The sequence below is a fragment of the Cupressus sempervirens genome, chromosome 9 (assembly GCF_028749045.1).
Source record: "Cupressus sempervirens isolate cs-2001-9-10 chromosome 9, ASM2874904v1, whole genome shotgun sequence".
Lineage (NCBI taxonomy): Eukaryota > Viridiplantae > Streptophyta > Pinopsida > Cupressales > Cupressaceae > Cupressus > Cupressus sempervirens.
In genome coordinates this window covers 71,613,626-71,632,732 of record NC_143126.1, presented here as the reverse complement: position 1 = coordinate 71,632,732, position 19,107 = coordinate 71,613,626, and the positions used below count along the sequence as shown (strand labels likewise).

The following is a 19,107-nucleotide window of genomic DNA, read 5'->3' as shown; positions in this document are numbered from 1 at the left end:
AAATCTTTAAATTTAACGGATTTTTTCAAATTTGCCGATTCATCGCCGATTCATTGCCGATTCATTGCCGATTCACGATTCGATTCGACCTTGCCGATTCCGATCCGATTCCGATTCACGTTTCTTTGATATGGTTACAAAAAGAAAGGTAAAACATGCACGCCTCCACAGATTTGAAGTCCAACCTGGCATGCTGAAATAATTGTCGTTACCCGACCTCATCTTCTTGGATGAGACCATTAATAACACCTTCTTCTTGACTCCTATCAACTATGATGCCAATGGAATGATAATCTGTTAGTGATTTTCTTCCCACATTTGGTATTAGAAAATTGTTTCTTTGTGTAACAAACAAATTTTCATAACCAATTTAAAACACCTAATTATCTAATTTAATAAATGACTGATTATATTTCACATGACAATGGCTTACATTAACTAAATTTAACTAGGATAAAGTAACTGTTTTCTATTCTAACGGTAATTCATAGTCAGCTGATAAAACGAAATAAATAAATCAATACATTGCTAACATTTTAACTATTACTAACTGATAACATGTTTAGCTGAAAATAAAGTAACGACTATCTTCTATATCAACTAATATATTCATTCAATTTATGCTATTAGAAAAATATACTATCTATTTATTATTCTATGGATTTAAAGGTAAAAGTGCAAAAGGAACATACAGAAATAATGGAGAAATCTCTTTATCATGTTGTTTAAGCCTTAGCATTGGTGAGAGGAAAAGCATTGACATAGGCTTAACCTCCCAACCTTGGACCATACTTATCCCCACACATCCTAACTTAATAGAATGATCCTCCCTACCTCGGGATCGGGCTTGGGATGTTCTTAAGTCCAACCATCCGAGCTACCCAGTGGTTTGAGTGCCCCATCAGTTATACCTATATAACTGATGTCTATGGACAAACAAAAAGATCTCATGATTGGCACATATGCTTATAACTACCTTGGCCAAGGATTTCAATTTGGGTTTGTAAATCCGATCTCCACCACTCAACTTGATAACAGATTTCACTATCAGGACATGCATGAGCTATAATGTGTTTTCATTACATAGTTATTTATATCTGATTTCATTCTTGGTTCTTGCAAGTTATCTCCACCTCTTCACCATTCATGGCTTCTTTGCTGGTGAATCCTAGGTGCTTGAAATATTATAATCATTCTATTTAATTTACAACTCTTCACCCTTCATGGCTTCTTTGCTGGTGAATTCCTCGGTGTTTGAGCATTATGATATCATTTACACCTGTGAAGAATGTTTGGGAAAATGGCGATAACACATGCATAAATATTGATTCATGCAATTCAATTAAGTTTTCTATTTCATTTGAATCCATAATTGAAACAATCTCAAGGTTACTCGATAGAAATCAGAAAGCAAGATATCAGTTTGTATGTAATTCTGACTATGGATGGAAGTTCTGCATTCAAAATACAGTTTCTATTCAATTCACTGTTTATATTATACAGCAGCAACAAAGTATTTAATGGTAAACGTACCAAAAAAAGCATTGATTTCTTGGTATAATATTCAGAAAAAGAAAGTAATGGAAGCCGACTAAAATTGGTTTGGACTTAGCAAGGAAAACACATGACCTGCAAATAGATTCGGATTCTTCCCTTCGTGGCTGGAATTCTTGATCACCCGCCATATATCTCTTTTCTCTGAATTCCTATCGTTGATAGAATAATAGGGAGAAAGGAATGAATCAGAATTTAGAACTTTTGAATGGTTATATTTCTAAGAATGTTCTCACTTGGCTTGATAAAAAGACGTAGTAGATGGAAAGAGAGATAGAGAAAATGCAGAAGGAAAAGAAAGTTGTTCCCAAATCGATTCATGGTATTCTTTTAATGGTCGGTTGTGACTTCTCGGCTACCATCGGTTATCAAGAAGGCCATTCGAATACATCATAAATTCGAATTTAAAAAGGAGAAAAATAAAGAGGGAAAAGGAATAAGGATATGAAGAGTTTTAAATTTTATTTTATTATTATTATATGCTCTTATATACGTTCACGTATGTATATTGATGAGGTGACATCATTAGATTATACTATTATAATTTTTTGGTGCCATTTCATTTTTATATATGTGTTTGTATTTTAAGTGTTTATAATAATGATAAAATAAGAAAATTCAATAATAAACCTCTAAAGGTATGAATTATATTTAATTTAGATTATTTTATGTTTTTAATATATTGGTTTCCTAATAGCTCATGCAATCCTATAGTGTAACCTATGGTCAAGTCTTCGTATCCTTTCCAAGGGAGTCTTAGGTCATACCTGTCGATCCTGATGACTGAACCAAACAACCATCCCATTCTGATGATCCCGTTTAGCAATGCTTCCCCTCTCTTCAGTCTTCTCCTGCAATCACCCAAGCAAAACATTCTCGCCAACACATTAATTCAAAATATATTGATCATTAATTCAAATCAAACAATTGTTAATCATCTAATGACAGTTATAGGTTATTGGTTATTTCATCAATGTCTATAATAACTAACTCATTTCACATGATCATGAAAGAAATAATTCGCTATCAGTTGGTACACCATATATAATTAACTAACTCTTTTCACATGATCAAGAAAAGAAATAATCTGTTAATAGTTGATACAATGTATATAATTAACTAACTTGTTTTACATGATTAGGAAAAGAAATAATTTGTTAAACCAACAGATATGATCAAATTAAAAATTAGGGCAAAATTAGGGATGTAACAATGTGTCACGGCTCTAGAACATTTGAAGCACGTGAAAAGACCGATGCAGTTATATTTACAAATTTAAACACCGTAGTTTTTAAGTTCTGATAATAAAATTCCTGGTGATGCATTTCCGCAGAGCTCTAATTACACCTACCATTAATGCTCCTCCCCATATTATATGTGGTTACAGGTTTTGTAGTCTATATTTGTTTCTTCATGTCTCTTGGTTTGAATCGTTCCTGAGCTAGACTGGTGAATTTATAACGTCTTAACCAAGAACTTTCTCAACTATACTGGCAATGGAAAGTGCTTCAAATCTCTCACCCTGGGCATCTCATGATAATGGTGATGCTTCTTGTGCAAAATCGTTCTTGGTTCTCTTGCAGATGACCAACTTGGAGATGTTTAAAGAGATCCTATGATTTTTGCCCTTACTCTCATAAGCGCTTCACCCAATCATCACACCTTCACGTATTATGAATTCGAATCTCAGTTACGTAAAGACACGGCCCACAGAACTAGCAATGTCGTGTACTGGATTAGAAGTAGTCTCAGTTTGTTCGATATTGCCGTTCAGCCTTCCCTTTGATATTCAAGGGCATGCACCTCAAACAATAACTTGCAGGCCTCTTCTCGATAAAACTTAAAGAGGAAAGCAGGTCCTCTCTATCTTCAATCTACAACAATCCTTCCGTTTGCTTGACCAATGTTTGAGCATACATCTATTTTATACAATCACCACCTGTATCATAACCGTGACCACTCAATAAATCTGGCTCCCACAGAGATGCTCACTTTGAGATGAAGGTTAATCCATTCCAAAGTATTTGCCAAAATATTCTCCAAAATTTGGGAAAAGTAAGTAGAATTTATATAAACAATAAATCTTCAGGCTTAACATATTCACCAAAAATACTTATAGACCCACAGAGCAGGATTTGAATTGCTTCCTCAAATGATCACGACTGATGCAAATATAAAGCTCAACATTGCAAATGCTCCTTAGTTCTGTTCCTTTAAGAAAAAGAAAAAAATAATTGTTCCTCTCGAATCAAACTTACATATGCAAATTTGACCCTTCATAAATTTGTCTCTGTTATAACTTCACAGGCTAGCAGGAAAACCAGTTCTGATACCACTGAAATATCCTAAACGGATATTGACCCAATTTCTTTCTCAAAATATCATTCAGAACATAAACATATAAAGTTGCATTATTAAAACCCAGTAATATAAACCACAGGAAATATCCCCAATAGATATTTATTCGGTTCCATTCTCGAAATAATATTCAAGATTCAAGCATGTGAAAATGTGTTACAAACCAACAGTATTAAACTAGTAAACTCTCATAAAATTCCTTAAAACATGTTATTGCATTATACATCGGCAATACAATAACCAACATTCAAAATCCAATCTTAAACATAGTTTTATAGTCAGATTGGAACACTAAGAGAAGAACCTGTAAGCACACGTGAGACACCTGATGTGATGTCTCCACGGACAACATGTTATTGCATTATACATCGGCAATACAATAACCAACATTCAAAATCCAATCTTAAACGTAGTTTTATAGTCAGATTGGAACACTAAGAGAAGAACCTGTAAGCACACGTGAGACACCTGATGTGATGTCTCCACGGACAACGGGTTTGCATCCACTGTCTACTGGCATGAGGGGCTACGTCCTCACACTGGTTGAAAGCTGAAGCTTTCTGAATAACTCTTGCAAGAGAGAAACTGAAATCTGAATCATAAATCAAACATACCAAATGAATGAGTCTCTTCTCCTTTTATCCTCACAGCTGTGACTCTTCGACTCCCTTCTTGTCTTTTCGTCTTATCTCTCCTTGTCATTTTTAGCCCACTTTATAATATTAAATTGACCTTTTATAATTTGAATCCACGCTCTCAAAGCCAATTTTAATATTATATGAATATGTCTCTAACTTTTCTAATGTCCCAAAAAGGGGACATTACATTCCCTCTCACAGATTTCTTCTACTCTTGGAAATCTCATTGCCACTTTCTTGAATCTTGTACTTGAAATATTTTTTGATGCCTTTACCTAGATCTTTGCCTTGATATTCCTTTTGTATAACTTGTTTTCTTGGAATCTTGATTTCTTAACCATAATCTTCTTGAAGTGGTGAAGCCTTTCATGCACATGGATTATTCTACGTGATCTAATTAAACTTGGATTCCTGAAGGGAATTCAAGTTAATCCTCTTTTGTGTATAGCCTTGATTCTTTGATTTCATCTTCATGTTATTGTTGAGTTTTGCATTTCCACCTTGACCATCAGCTTCAAGCCATCCTCTTACTTGAAATCCCGAGATTGATCTTGTAATAATCTTTCGTTGTTCTCGAATATCTCCCTCCATTTCACCTTACAAAACAAGAAAAGAAACTTGAATTAAATTCATGACAACAAATGCAAACTAGAATCAAAACAATTTAGACATTTTATTCTTCAATAAATTCCTAATTTCAAACTTTATAAATTTGACTTTCTCTCATAAATTTTGAGCTTCAGCCTTGGTCTGATTGAATACAGTGGTGTTTGAGGTCTGATTTTTATTATTTTCCAAAATCTAAATTGTGGTCAAATTACTTGGTTTAAAGGGGCTTTTTGGGTTTCATGTCTAGCTTTGTGGACACGAGGATTGTGGAATCTGCCACCTCCATGTCCATCCTTGTAGATGAGAAGGTGGCAGAATCCACTTTTTCATGTTCACTCCTCACCTGCTTGGGGCCTCATTTTGGAATGTTAGACTTGATGACGTGTCTTCTTGAGTGCAGGTTTGATCTAGGTGGTTTGATTGACAAGTTTATTCTTTAATTACTCAAGCCTATTTTGTGAAGACAAACTTGATGTCCACCTTGAAACCATCATTTTTGACCATAAGGAGTCAAACAAAATCAAAATTTGGTCAATACTAATGGGGGGAAATTTGATGGTTGTCGTTCACAAATGTGGACATGGGAGGTGCACGCAATCCATAACCTCCATGTCCAACCTTGGACATGAGAATTGTGGACTCCGCCACCTCCATGTCCACTCTTTATCTGCCTTAAATGGAAGTGAGAATTGAATGGGGTAGGTGGCAAGGTGAAATACATAAAATATAACATTTAAGTCAAATATTGTTTTATTTTTAAGTTATATTTTATGTATATATTGTTAGGATGTTTGAGAGCAGAGATTCTAGATTTTGGGAGATCCTAAAAAATTTCAGACTCAGCTAAAATGTAGGAATCAACACACTTCCATTAGTGTTCTTTTTCAAATTAAACTTCATCTCTTCTTGTATTGCATGTTCACTTCATCTTTTTAGGCTTTGGCTAATTCATTTCATCACAAACCATTGTTGAAGTATAGCATCAGTAAAAGTGATATACTCATTACATTGAGTATTTGTATTCGTGGTTTATATGAACATTGTTTTACGTCTCATATTATTGATAAGTATATATATATATGTATGTATGTATGTATTTATTCATAAACTTATGATTAGAAGAGACTATTGTGTTATGAAGTTCTTGAATGTAATTGTTTCACCACCACATGTCTCTATGGGACATGACTTTGTTGTAGCTTCTGTCGGATTGATTTTATTAGAACTACCTCATTGATGATAAATTATCCTTAAGATAAGTATCTTATATATATTATATGTAATATAATCTATATTTTATATACGTAATATAATATATAATATATATATTATATATGCAATATAATGTATATTATATATATTTTGCATTATATATCTTATATATATAATATATATAATATAATATATATTATATATTATGCAATAATATAATATTATATTACATATATGGTTAATATATTAATATTATATATATGTTTAATGGTGAGTTATACATATAGTTATTTATTAACTAAATGGTGATTAAAAGGAGGAGACATGTCTCTTCATGTCTCTTGAAGAGATATGTCTCCTCCTCACATATTTATATGAGATCCAAATCTGCATTTGGAAATCATCAATTATGATGGCCATGTTAGTACATTTGTAGAAAAGATCCAAGTTATTTAACATCCACATTCTTGACTAGCTTGACCCAACTCTTACTCATATCCATGATTGACTTGACTCCCTAGTCCCTAGTGACCCAAAGTAGTTTTAAACACATCTCTTAGACTCAGATTTGAAGATTGCCACTAAGCTAAGACCTTGGGATAATTACCATATTGGTAAGTAAAAAGAGGGGATCATCATTTGTAATGGGGTGATGGTGTGAAAACCCCACAACACTATCATTTTCTTAATTTTGCTTCTTCTTTGCCCTAAACTTAATTATCTAATCCTAAATGGCTCTTTTACAATTATTTTTTGCCCAAACTATATTGACCAACTTATTTCATCTATTTCTTTATGTACTTATGTTTTCTGCAAACTTGAGTTAAAAGAAATAAGTCTACTCCCCTATAATAAATGCTTTAACTTATAGAATAAACAAAAATATAACAATGAACATATTAAGTACAGTTTTTCAAGAACAATACATCTTATATGGTCAACAGATATAACTTTATTATCAACATTAATTTTGTACAACAATAGAATCTCGATGCCTTATACAAGCTAGAAATATATAGAACTTGGCATTTGGTTAAGAGTGCTAACAACAATTAACAACCACCTAAGTACTACAATCCATTATTCATTCTTATCGACAATGCCACAAACATCAACTTCCACCAAAAAGAAGTAATCTTTTGGACAATGAAACAAAAATGGAGATGATGGACTCCAACTACTACTAAGAAGCAGGGTGAGAGGATGTCCTTGAGTGGTTGAGGATGTTGGCCTAGGTACACTAGAAAGTTGTTGATGGAGCTGTAGATCACGCTCTACTACCTTTTGCCTCTCATGTGCCACCCTCATCATCTGCACAACCTTTATCAATTCCTTGGTACTCTCGAGCTCTCCAGTTATGGTTGCAAAATGTTCCTCCATATCTATGAGTTGTACTTACTTTCTATGACCACCCTTTCTTGCTTCAATTGCTTCTCTAAGGCCAGTCTTTGTACCCTCTCGATAGTGGTCAATCTTGTTGCTGCACCAACTCCTCCTGAGAAGTTGCCACCTCTTATGCCACCACACTCCCTAACTCTACATAATTGACTGAGTGGGTCGCCTTCTTCAATTGAAAAAATGTGTCCCAAAACACACTTTCCATACTGTATAGGGTGTCTATCATACTACCCTTTCCCTATTGTGCTTGTGGCCCAGGCCATGCTTCCATGACCAACCACCTATGAGTTATAAAGTGCCCAATGAGTACCTGCTCGCAACCATTCATCATGAAGGTGAGGAATCTTTCTTCCTTTGTAGAGGCAGTTTGTATATCCACTCATGTAGCGAGATGGGCCACCCCTTGTGCGACTACAACCATTTTCTCCAATATTGCTAAGTGTCTTTGTAACATCCAGTTTTTCTTGAGTCTTAATTAACAACTATCATATCAAAGAAATACAATTATTATTTCATTTTCATAGGAAGACAATTATATCAGTTATGTTCATATGAATGAGATCAATAGTTACAATTGCTTAAATGGAAAACTCATAACTAACATCTGAAAACACCATCAATGAATTTACTATGGAAATTAAAATCTACATACCATGGAATTTGAACTGAAAATCAATGTAGGGATGCTTCTGCAATCACCTAGATTAATCCACAAATATCACTTAGGATCAATTGATGATTACCATCAAATACCACTATATCAAAATCGAATGACGATTACCATCAAATACCACTATATCAATATCAAATGACAATTACCATCAAATACTACTATATCAATATCAAATGACGATTACCATCAAATACCACTATATTATTTAGGGCATCACATACCATTGTATCAATTAGGGCATCAGATACCACTGTATCATTTAGGGCTTCAGATACCACTGTATCAATTACCATTGGATCATTTAGGGCATTAGATGCCACTGTATCATTTAGGGCTTTAGATACCATTGTATCAATTACCATTGGATCATTTAGGGCATCAGATACCACTGTATCATTTGGGGCATCCATACCACTCTATCATTCCTTTCCTTCTGATTGCTTAACTGTGGCTATAATATAAGATTAGAAGATATGCTCATAATCATTATTCTTATAAATGAAAGACTGAAATAAGAATCCGTCAGATAAATCTATCTCTCGCAAATAAATATATTCCACGTTCAATTAGAAGATCAACTGATCTAACTGGTTGCCAATTATATTGTGGATAAGAGTTGCTTTCATTTAAAGAAATAACTGTAACGATGATACAACTCAATTCATCTTACCTTCTACTTGAATATACATCATAAAAGTAAAAATACATGTTTCCGACAAACATTTGAATGCATAGCTTATCTTTATTTGATACACGTCCTGACATTTTGTGGAGAGGGGAAACATTGTCAGGAGCTTAACCACCCAACCACAGACTTTAAACTTATCCCCACACTTTCTTTAACTAGAAAGACCCTCCCTACTTGGAATAGACATGGAACACCTTGTTAGCCACTGAGTATCCTGTATCTAATCACACCAATTGACAACGGGAGAAAACAATAAACATGATCATGCATGAGCTATTAAACGATTCCTTTTAAATATGATAAACATTGTTATATCACATTTGATTCTGTTTCATGTTATTGCAGATTGCTTTCTCTCACCTCTTCACCCTTTTCCTTGGCTATACAGTCGGGTGAGTCCCAGGTGTTTGAATCTCAAAGCAACCAACTCTTTTTGTTGATCCTCAATTGATATAAGAATGTTACATGTTTTTTAGCAAATCACATTTCTGTGACCTGAGAATATAATCTTAAGACTTGTATAATAATTACCATTTGATTCTAACTTTCAATGGCATAAATAAAATATGATATCATGTCATGGATACTTGGCTTTTATTTATCATAAATAGCTCTATCTTAGAGATGGCCTATCTGATGATGTTTAAGCAAATGATTTGCATCATGATACAAGATTGTATCTTACTGCTGTAATAAATTGGAATGCAGTGATATTTGATAATAAAATATATTGTAAAGCTTGGAATATAAACACCACATAACCTGGTTAAATCTGGGAATAGAATGGTGTCTGCTTGGCGCTAATAGTCTGCTGGGCACTATTAATCAGCCCCACCCTTCATGGAAGAAATGCAAACTCCAATGTGATAACAATCACGTCTTCAGTAAATCATCAATGGCAATTTGTGGAATAAATATACAATGAATAACAATGGTAATTTTCAAAGATATCACACTGTATCTGCAAAGGTATCCGGAATATAGGAAGAAGATGAAAGCCAAAAAGAGGAAGTCGGATGCGATAAAAGGAAATCGGAAAGTAACATGAATCTTGGTTAAATGTTATCAGCCAGCACCTTTATGGAAAGAACTCCGAATGCAATCTCAGTGTGATTCCAATCACATATTCAGCAAGAGTATAGACGAAATGAAAATCATTGTGGCAGAAAATAAGCAGGAAAAGAATGAAAGAAATCTGCAAAAGGATATCTCGTGAGGAATGAGACTCTATGGTCTCTCACGACTTTCATAATATAAAGAGGTATTTAGAAGTCTCTTTGGCTTCCAAGAAGCCATAACTTATCAAGAAGAGACTTGGCTCTTGGACGCCAAATAAATATGCCATGTGGTCAATCGGTTTCAAGTAAAGAATTGAATAAATAAGAAAAAGAATTTGAAAGGTAACAAATCCAAAGAATAATATAAACATATTTATTTACTTGCATGTAAATATATTTTATTAAGATGGCACATATTAAATGTTTATCCAAGGTCGTACCTTATAAAATATGTATATCTAAATACATGTTTCATCTTGAAAGATTTATTTTATCTTCTTGTACATGCATTTAAATGTACGCATTAAATAGATAAAATCTTGTATAAGAATAATATTATGATGTCACCTTTAATTTATATTTATGTGTATGTACATAAATATGTATCATAATGATACGGTGGAAAAGTCAACCAAAAACCATTTGAGGTACGCATTATTTTTAATTAAAATGATTAATGTTTTAAATGTTTATTTAATAGCTCATTCGGTTCCATCGATTGTATCCTGATGTTCAAGTCGTTAGGTCCTCAACTATGGTGATTTCACGATTCATACCCATTTGTCCAGTGATGGTGATGCTTTTGTGCCTAATTCTTTTTTGACAATTCTTCCACTCCTTCGACGTACTTCCTACAAGGAAATTCTCCGCAGTTAAATCATATTACCGTAACAAGTTATTTAATCATAAATAATCATAATGGCTAACCACCTTTTTAATTCCATGAATTCATAATAAATAATCAACTAGCATACTATCTTCATGTGAAATTATAATGACTAACCATCTTACCATTTTGCAGGATTATAACAAATTTAACTGTCAACTGACTTCATGTGAACCTCAATGGCTATATGAACATTTTAAATTAGGTCAAAAATTGGGATGTAACAGTCTTTATATGGATTTTAGAGCATTTTGCAAGTCAGGTTTTGGGACTGAAATGTAGCTATCGTGTAATTCTCTCTTGTTGGACTCATTTGTTACTATAGCCAGATATAGGGAGGCATCTCCCTGATGTGCAACCTTCTCAAGTTCAATAACCTCTTCAGTGACAACTAGTATATTCTCCTTCTTGATAGGCACCACCTCCACTTTGAGGGGTTCTATTGGTAACAATCTACTTGCTGCTAGAAGTTGGTGCCCCACTAGTAAATTGGGTGAATTTGGTAAAGTTTTGACAATACCTTAATCAAACCTATCCAAAAAATTGTCAAGTCTCATATTTGCGTAATGTTGTCACCATCCCTTTGACACGCTTGGGTGTAGGTGACTCGCTCCTGGGTGGGGTAACTGTTTGCTGCCACCATCTCCTAGGTGTAGTCTTCTCAAGTGTAGGTGTTGTGCCTTTGGCTGCGATTGTAGTACCTTTAGCAACTTATCTTTCTCCTCAACATGCATCTTGGTTGAGTGGCCACTTGGTAACCATTGGATGGGATGTCAAAAACCTCAGTGAACTTGTTCGACCATAGTGATGTGACAACTATATTTCTCTAGAGCTGCATGATGGATTTGAGCGAATGTGTCATATCTTGCCACCATAGTTCAGAGTACCATCTCAAAATCTTGTATGTTGAACACATGCATCATAATGGCTTCCTGATTGAGGATTTTATTGGGTGGTCATTCACAATGCTATCCCACCATGTTCGACAATTGCTACCAGTGACACTCTCAAATGTCAAGGTGTCCACTGTAACCCTGTCATCTTTCTATGCCTTACACCTTATTTTCTTCTTTTCACTATTGCTTGTTGCCATGGGTGTGTAATGTGACATCCTTTTCTTTTTTGGTTTTGTCCATTGTTGAATAATTGCCTACACTAGGGTTTTCAAAATCCATTTTCTTTTGTAAGGAACTCTCGTGATATGTGCCTACTTGATCTTTTCCTTTGGTTGCATTGAGGTCACCTCTAACTATATGAATTCACCTCTAGTCGTATTAGTTTCACCTTCAATTGTACCGATTTCTCCTTCAATTGTACGACCCACCTCTAGCTCTTCGTACTTCTTTGCCAAAGTCCTATGATCTACTATCACTTCATACTTCATACCTAATTGTGCCATATGACTTGTGAATTTCCTCTTTATACGTATTGTATGGTCTGTATTTGCTAATTTTGTATGGTAGAGTATGGACTCAAAATTCACCTCATGGTTTCTTCCATCCATACAAATAGCTTTTGTATGACCTTGTCAAATGCTTGCTTTTGTAGGGCTTGGCCATTATTCAACATGACTGATTTTTACTCATTGTATGGTATCTCTTGATGATTGATAATTTTGTACGGCTCGTGCAATGTACAATGTTGCTCACGTACGACCTAGGTGCAATTTTCTAACCCCTTACGATTTCATCTTCTCTTGTACAGTGGCATTCAATACTTTGTTGTACCTGTAGGGTTTCGTCTTCACTTTGTACAATATATTATAAGTGTTGCACATATAACACTTTTGCTGTATGATCTATTTTTTATGTCATATGATTATGGATTTTCTCCTTGTTGTTTGTACGAAACTATCTTGTACAGTTTGCTTGACTAGCCATACACGTACAACACTTTGCTCCCCCCTATCGTACTCTATTATGTGACAAGTATGAGTTTTGTTCACACTACATCCATATGATGCTACTCCTACCTCATTGTCCGACAACTTCTCCCTTCATATGGTCTTTGTGTATGGCACCAATTCCTTGTACTTGTGTGTGTTCTACAAATAGCTAGTACAAGGGCTGTCCAATACCTCCTTGCTCTTGACTACAATCTTGTGATCCTTTGCTCATGTTTGCGATGCTTTGGAATGAATGAATTATCTCACCAAAACTTTATGCGTGCTTCTTTGGTGTCTTAGGGTTTGGATTTTGTTAAAGCGTTCGATTTTTATATGAAAAATTAATTTCTTTGTTTTTGCATGACCCCCTTTAAACTTTTGTAGCACTCCTTAATTCTTTTTATCTCTCCCTTTATTCGCATTCTTTGTATAACATTTTCTAAATTCAACTTTTTCATAAAAAAGTGCTTCTCCATACTTTTCCCAATTTTGTTATTTTTCATCCTCAACTTTTTACAAACATTCACAACTTTTGATTTTTTCGCCTTTTACGACTTGGTTTACCTCCTTGCTTTTTTGCCTTTTATGTCTAGTTCCTTTTGAATCCTCTATTTTTCACAACTCAGTAATAACTCATCCTTTTAATTGTCTTAATCTTGTTAGCTTTGTAATACTTCATGTTGGCTTTTTGTTTTTCTATGGCTCTCCATTTTCCTTGTTTGCCTTCCATTTTATTCTTCTTAGTTTGATATTAGGTCAGCCCTTGACTTCTGATGCAAACCACCACAAACGGGTTCTTGGGGATGCTTATAACACTCATTATCTCTATATGTTCCAATATAATTAAAGATCTAATATTTTGTCAACTAGTAGTGCTAGTCTAATCAATGCCCTTGTAGCTTTTGTCTATATAACAACTACCATACTTGTGATATTTAACTACTTCTCTGTTGATCATTAGAGGTGCAACAGGGTTCGAGATGACATTCCACAACAAATTGGAAGGAGGCTCTCTTTATTAATGTATTTTAGGATGCTATGCTCATTGTATCCATCTCTTCCATGGAAAAAAAAATCTTTTGTTTCTCACAACTATTTTCAAGCATGGTACGAGGGTGCCTTCATACTTAACCAAGTTGATTTCTTATCTAACTCTTCTTTCCAAACTTCCTCTTTCTAGGCAGCTTTTTTGTGCTTCCTTTTTGCTTCTTTGTTTGTGTTGTATGTGACATACCCTTTACGTCTCTCTTCATATGAGGCCTTTCAGTGCTAGTAGTTGTTCATTCACACCTACAGTACATGTGTGCCAAACAATTCTTTGTTAAGGTGTTTGTGAACTCTTGGGATTGCAATGCCATCCAACTTCTTCCTTGCCAACATTTATTTTGATGCTTCATTGGCTTGGCCCAATCTAGGTATGGCCTCAATGGCTCTTTGGTTATTACATGTCTTCTTCAAGCTCTTCACTTTGTCCAATTGTTCATTCTCCATGGTCGCATACCCTAACATAATTATTGACATAGTCTGCCTCTCCCTATTTTTGTAAAATTTAACATCATTTTGTTTATAGGATCATGGATGGGCTTGTCACCAAGAGTTGATAGTTTAATTGAACCATTCAATCCAACTTTCCTAACTTTATACGACCCCAACCAACAAACTCTAAAATTCTTGGTTTGAATTTTTTTACGATCGTTGTATTTCAGCACCAATTTTCATGACCAAAAGTTCATCCACTAGAGATGTTTCTTGCACGAGAACTTCCATTGCTATTGGGCTACCTTCATCACCCATTGTGCCATAATTCACCATCTAGCTTAGTAAGATTTAAAAGATTTTTTTTCATGCTCTTCATGTCACTTAGATGGTTCTCAACTGGAATCCTTAGGCTTGATACATTGTTCTCCATTAAAACTACCGCTTCTTGTCCATACATTAGCTGGAACGGGGTATCTACCGTTGTTGCCTTGTATGTGGTGCAATACACCCATAGTATGACTAGGAGTTTCTCTTCCCAATCCTTTTGTGCCACTTCGCATGACTTGTATGCGATTGGTGTCAACACCTTATTTGTAGACTTCGCCTCTCTATTGGCTCAGGTGTAGTATGGGCTTGATGGATCATGCAATATCTTGGATTTTGCTGTCATTATTTGAACAACATGATTCATAAAGTGTACTCCTTGATTGCTTTTGATCTGAATGGGGATGTTAATCTGCATCACAATTTTTCATGGAGGAACTGTGTTGTGCTAATTGCAGTGTTGTTCGATAGTGCTCTTGCCTCTGCCATCTTTGTAAGATATTCAGTCACCGCTACGATGTACTAACACTAGTGCATAGTACTCATTTTTAGTGGCCCAATGAAGTTGAGACCCCATCTCTCAAACAACTCTTGCAATTGCAATGAGATATGGACACGAAATCCCCTTTTAGCATGTTTTTGGCCCTTTGGCATGTGTCAGATCCGAGTACCCCCTCTCGAGTGTTTCTGTGTAGAGTTGATGACTACAATCTTGCTAGTAGGTGTGGTGGCATTCGGTCCCTTTTGATCTCTAGCTAACCCTTTGTGCGACTCATTTAACACTCTCAAAATCTCCTTCTATATCCCACATCTCTATAGGACCTATTCTAGCCTCATTTTTTACAACTTGTTGATGAGTTGAAAAGTCTTAATCTTTAGGGCCAACTTCCTTCATTTGCTTGGCGACATGCCTTGGAAATGTGGAGGCAAACAAGTACTTGTCGATGCTTTTGAACCAAGTTGGCAATGTAACGATCTAGAGCGGGTGAGTGTTGGGGAAAACTACATACACCCCTTCCAAAGGCTCTCCTAATTTTATTGTTGAGAGATAGTTAGCTACGATGTGGCTCTTTCCAATCTATACCAAATAGTGAAGGTGAACTCTTGCAATTGGAGTAACCACCTACTCATGCTCCCTTGGATGATTAGTTTGTTAACTAGGTACATCAATACTTTGTGGTCTATGTAGAAGTTGAACAATATCGCTAATAGGTAATGCCGATGCTTCTGTACAAAGTGTACTATGACGAGTGCCTCTCTCTCCATTGTTCTATAGTTTTGTTTGGGCTTAGAAAGTAGGCAACTGACAAAAATGATGGGTGAGTTTAGTTCTTCTGCACCTGCTTGTGCCAGTATGGCATCAATGGTGTAGTTGAAAGCACTCCTTGTCCTAGTTGGGATACACAAGGATAGGTGCACTTATCAACCTAGATGTAAGTTCCTTGAATTCCTCCTCTGGCCTGTTAGTCACACGAACAATACACCCTTCCTTGTTAGTTTGTCCAACATATATGAAATTTGTGTGAAGCTCTTAATGAACCTCAGCTAATAGTCCATGTCTGCGAGGAGGGATTTCACTCCTACCACATCTTCCAAATTCTCCATCTTAATAATGATCCCTGAAATTTGTGTGAAGCTCTCAATGAACCTCGGGTAATAGCCCATGTGTGCGAGGAAGGATTTCACTCCTACCTTATCTTCCAGACTCTCCATCTTAATAATGATCCCTACCTTGTCAGGGCCATTCTTCAATCCCTCCTCATAGATTTTATGGCCAAGTAATTTACGTTGTTGTACCATGAACCAACATTTCTTCAAGTTAAGAGTCAACTGTTCTTTGAAACCTCTCCATACACTCCCTTAGTGTTAATGTATTGGTATCTGCGAGAGAGATTTCTGGTCCTTGCTTTTCCTAATTGATTGCTGATAGAGACTACATGTCGTCATTTTGTATCCATGGCATCAAATGACATGGCACTGCCTCACTATACTTTTGGCACCGAGTGTGTGTTGTTATTTATTCTGGCAGTTTTGTTTCTGTCTTTGCACTGTGTGTTTTGCTGGCAGCGTACAGGTTGGAAGTTGACAGTTCGTTGATTATCTCCATCAGTTGTATTCGTCCTAAACTGTTGTTGTTTCTGCTTCCCATCACGACTCTTCATTCTAGCGGAGAAATATGTTGGCTCGAGACCTTTTTTATATAGACATATCTATCGGGAGTATTGCCATTTGGAGAAATCTTATTGTATTTTTTCTATACTGATTTTATTATATCAAAAAGAGAGAGATAATCCAGTTTTCTGAGCATCATTAATTCTGTATTACGATCAGTTGTGTGATCGTGGATACAGTTCTGCTTCACATTGCAGTGTTCTCATTCAAAGGAACTTGTTTGTTCTTTGAAGGGAATGATCTCATATGTTTGTTTAGTAACTTTTGTGTTACTCTTGATAAGTTGTTTTGATCATTATCACATGTTGTGAATTTCTGATAATAATTTATCATGATTTTGGATTATCAATTTTGAAGAGTACACCCATATGATCTTGTAATTAGTTCAAATGAGTTTGAATAAAGGAATTATCTTTTTGTGGGCTGGGTTGTTTCCCTTGGTGAGGATGGGTTTTCCAGGATAATCTCTGTCGTATTTGTGCTCTTTATTTTACTTGTGATCTGTTATGTTTTCTGGTTCTAAAAATTCGAAAGTGAGTGCATTGAAGTGGGTCTCCTATCTAGTATAGATAGACCAATCATCTAGAAATGCCTTGAAGTCACCCAATAACATCTTGTTGAAGATGTGCAATATCATTCTCTAGAAGGTGGTTGAGGCATCGTGCAGACTAAATGACATTCAATTGTATATGACAATACATCCTCCAATATGAACGTGATCTTCAGTTTGTCTTGCTCAGCAGTGTTGATTTGGTTGTACCTAGAAAGCCTATCCATGAATGAGTACATATCATGGCTGCCTCCTCCTGCAGTATGTTGTCCATAAATGGGATCAAAAAGGGATCTTTGATCATGATTGCATTGAAGCACCTAAAGTCCACTCAAATCCAAATTTTGTTTGACACCTTTTCAGTGAGATAACAATTGGTGAGACTCACTCGTCTCCACGTTGAAGATGATGCCTGCTTTTAACATTTTCTCTATCTCCTCACGCACCTTGGCAGTGTAGTTCTTGTACAGATAATTCCAACAATATCCCTTTTATGTGTTTGTGCATCCCAGTGAAGGTATCTTTGTACTCTACAAATATTCTAAATGTTGCCACCTTGCATACATAGTTTCAATCAACCCACACCAAGACCACCTTTGGGTTATCCTCTTTCCCTATGGTCACCTTCTTTATGCTTAGTTCCTTGTACTTAAATTGCATTATCCCTCTTGAATTCATGGGTTGGTGTATCATCCACTCTTGTCACTCCCTCTATATTCCTTGTATTTTGAAGGAATGGTAACACTTTCTATACTAGTTTATTCAATCTCCCTGATTTGCAACATATTGCACATGGGGTGGAGACTTTGTAGTCCTCCATTTGATAATGGATTGACTTGTTGAGGGAGCTTGTCTCAGCTTTCAAGAAGCTTCCAAGTTCCAACTGCCTTTCATAATGGGGTTTTATTGTCTTTCATCCCAATGTCTCCGCCCTCTAACTCTTAGTTCGATACTCACCACTTGGCTTGACAGGTCGATGACGTACTTTCTCCTATTACTCTTGATGGAGTGCATTCTTCTTCCAATTGTGGTTGGCCTTTGTTTTGATTAACTAACCCTTCTTGAAGAGGGTATTGTATGCCTTCTTTTCCGGAGAGATGACGACAAAGTCTACAAAGAAATGCTTAGTGCCATGGTGACCTATGCCATGAGTGTCCCCAATGGTTTGATGCTATGCTAGTCGCCCCTACCAGATGGAAGATTGGGGGCCAGAGGGTTGGCTTGTTGAGTCCCTTTCATGTCTCCTTTTGTAGTACATTCACTATGACTATTCTAAGAACTTCCTTGCACTTGGTTATGGAGGGCTTGTGTTCTTCTAAGAACTTCTATTGTTAAAACTATTTTTTATGACTATTTTACCATGGTTATTAACTTGCTGATATTGTAAATTTCTGGAGCTCTCTTTAACACTAGCTCATACTATTTGAAAGATCAAACTATTTTGCAACTTGCTGGGTCTCACAGACATGCCATATTGATTTGTAGCAAGTAATTAAAACAAATATTATTTCAATTTTGAACTTCAGAGGTTCTTTCTAACAATGATAGTTTTTATCTATGTGAAATGGGTAGATGCCATTTTGGCTGCTAATGAGGAAGCTGACAGCAAGATAAGTTATTTTT

At 35.6% G+C, this 19,107-nt stretch overlaps 1 protein-coding gene across 5 annotated transcripts in view; it reads left to right on the top strand.

The window, feature by feature from the left end:
* PK3 (serine/threonine protein kinase 3) overlaps positions 1–19,107 on the top strand; it is a 169,774-nt gene that overhangs the window by 47,186 nt on the left and 103,481 nt on the right. The window lies entirely within an intron of this gene.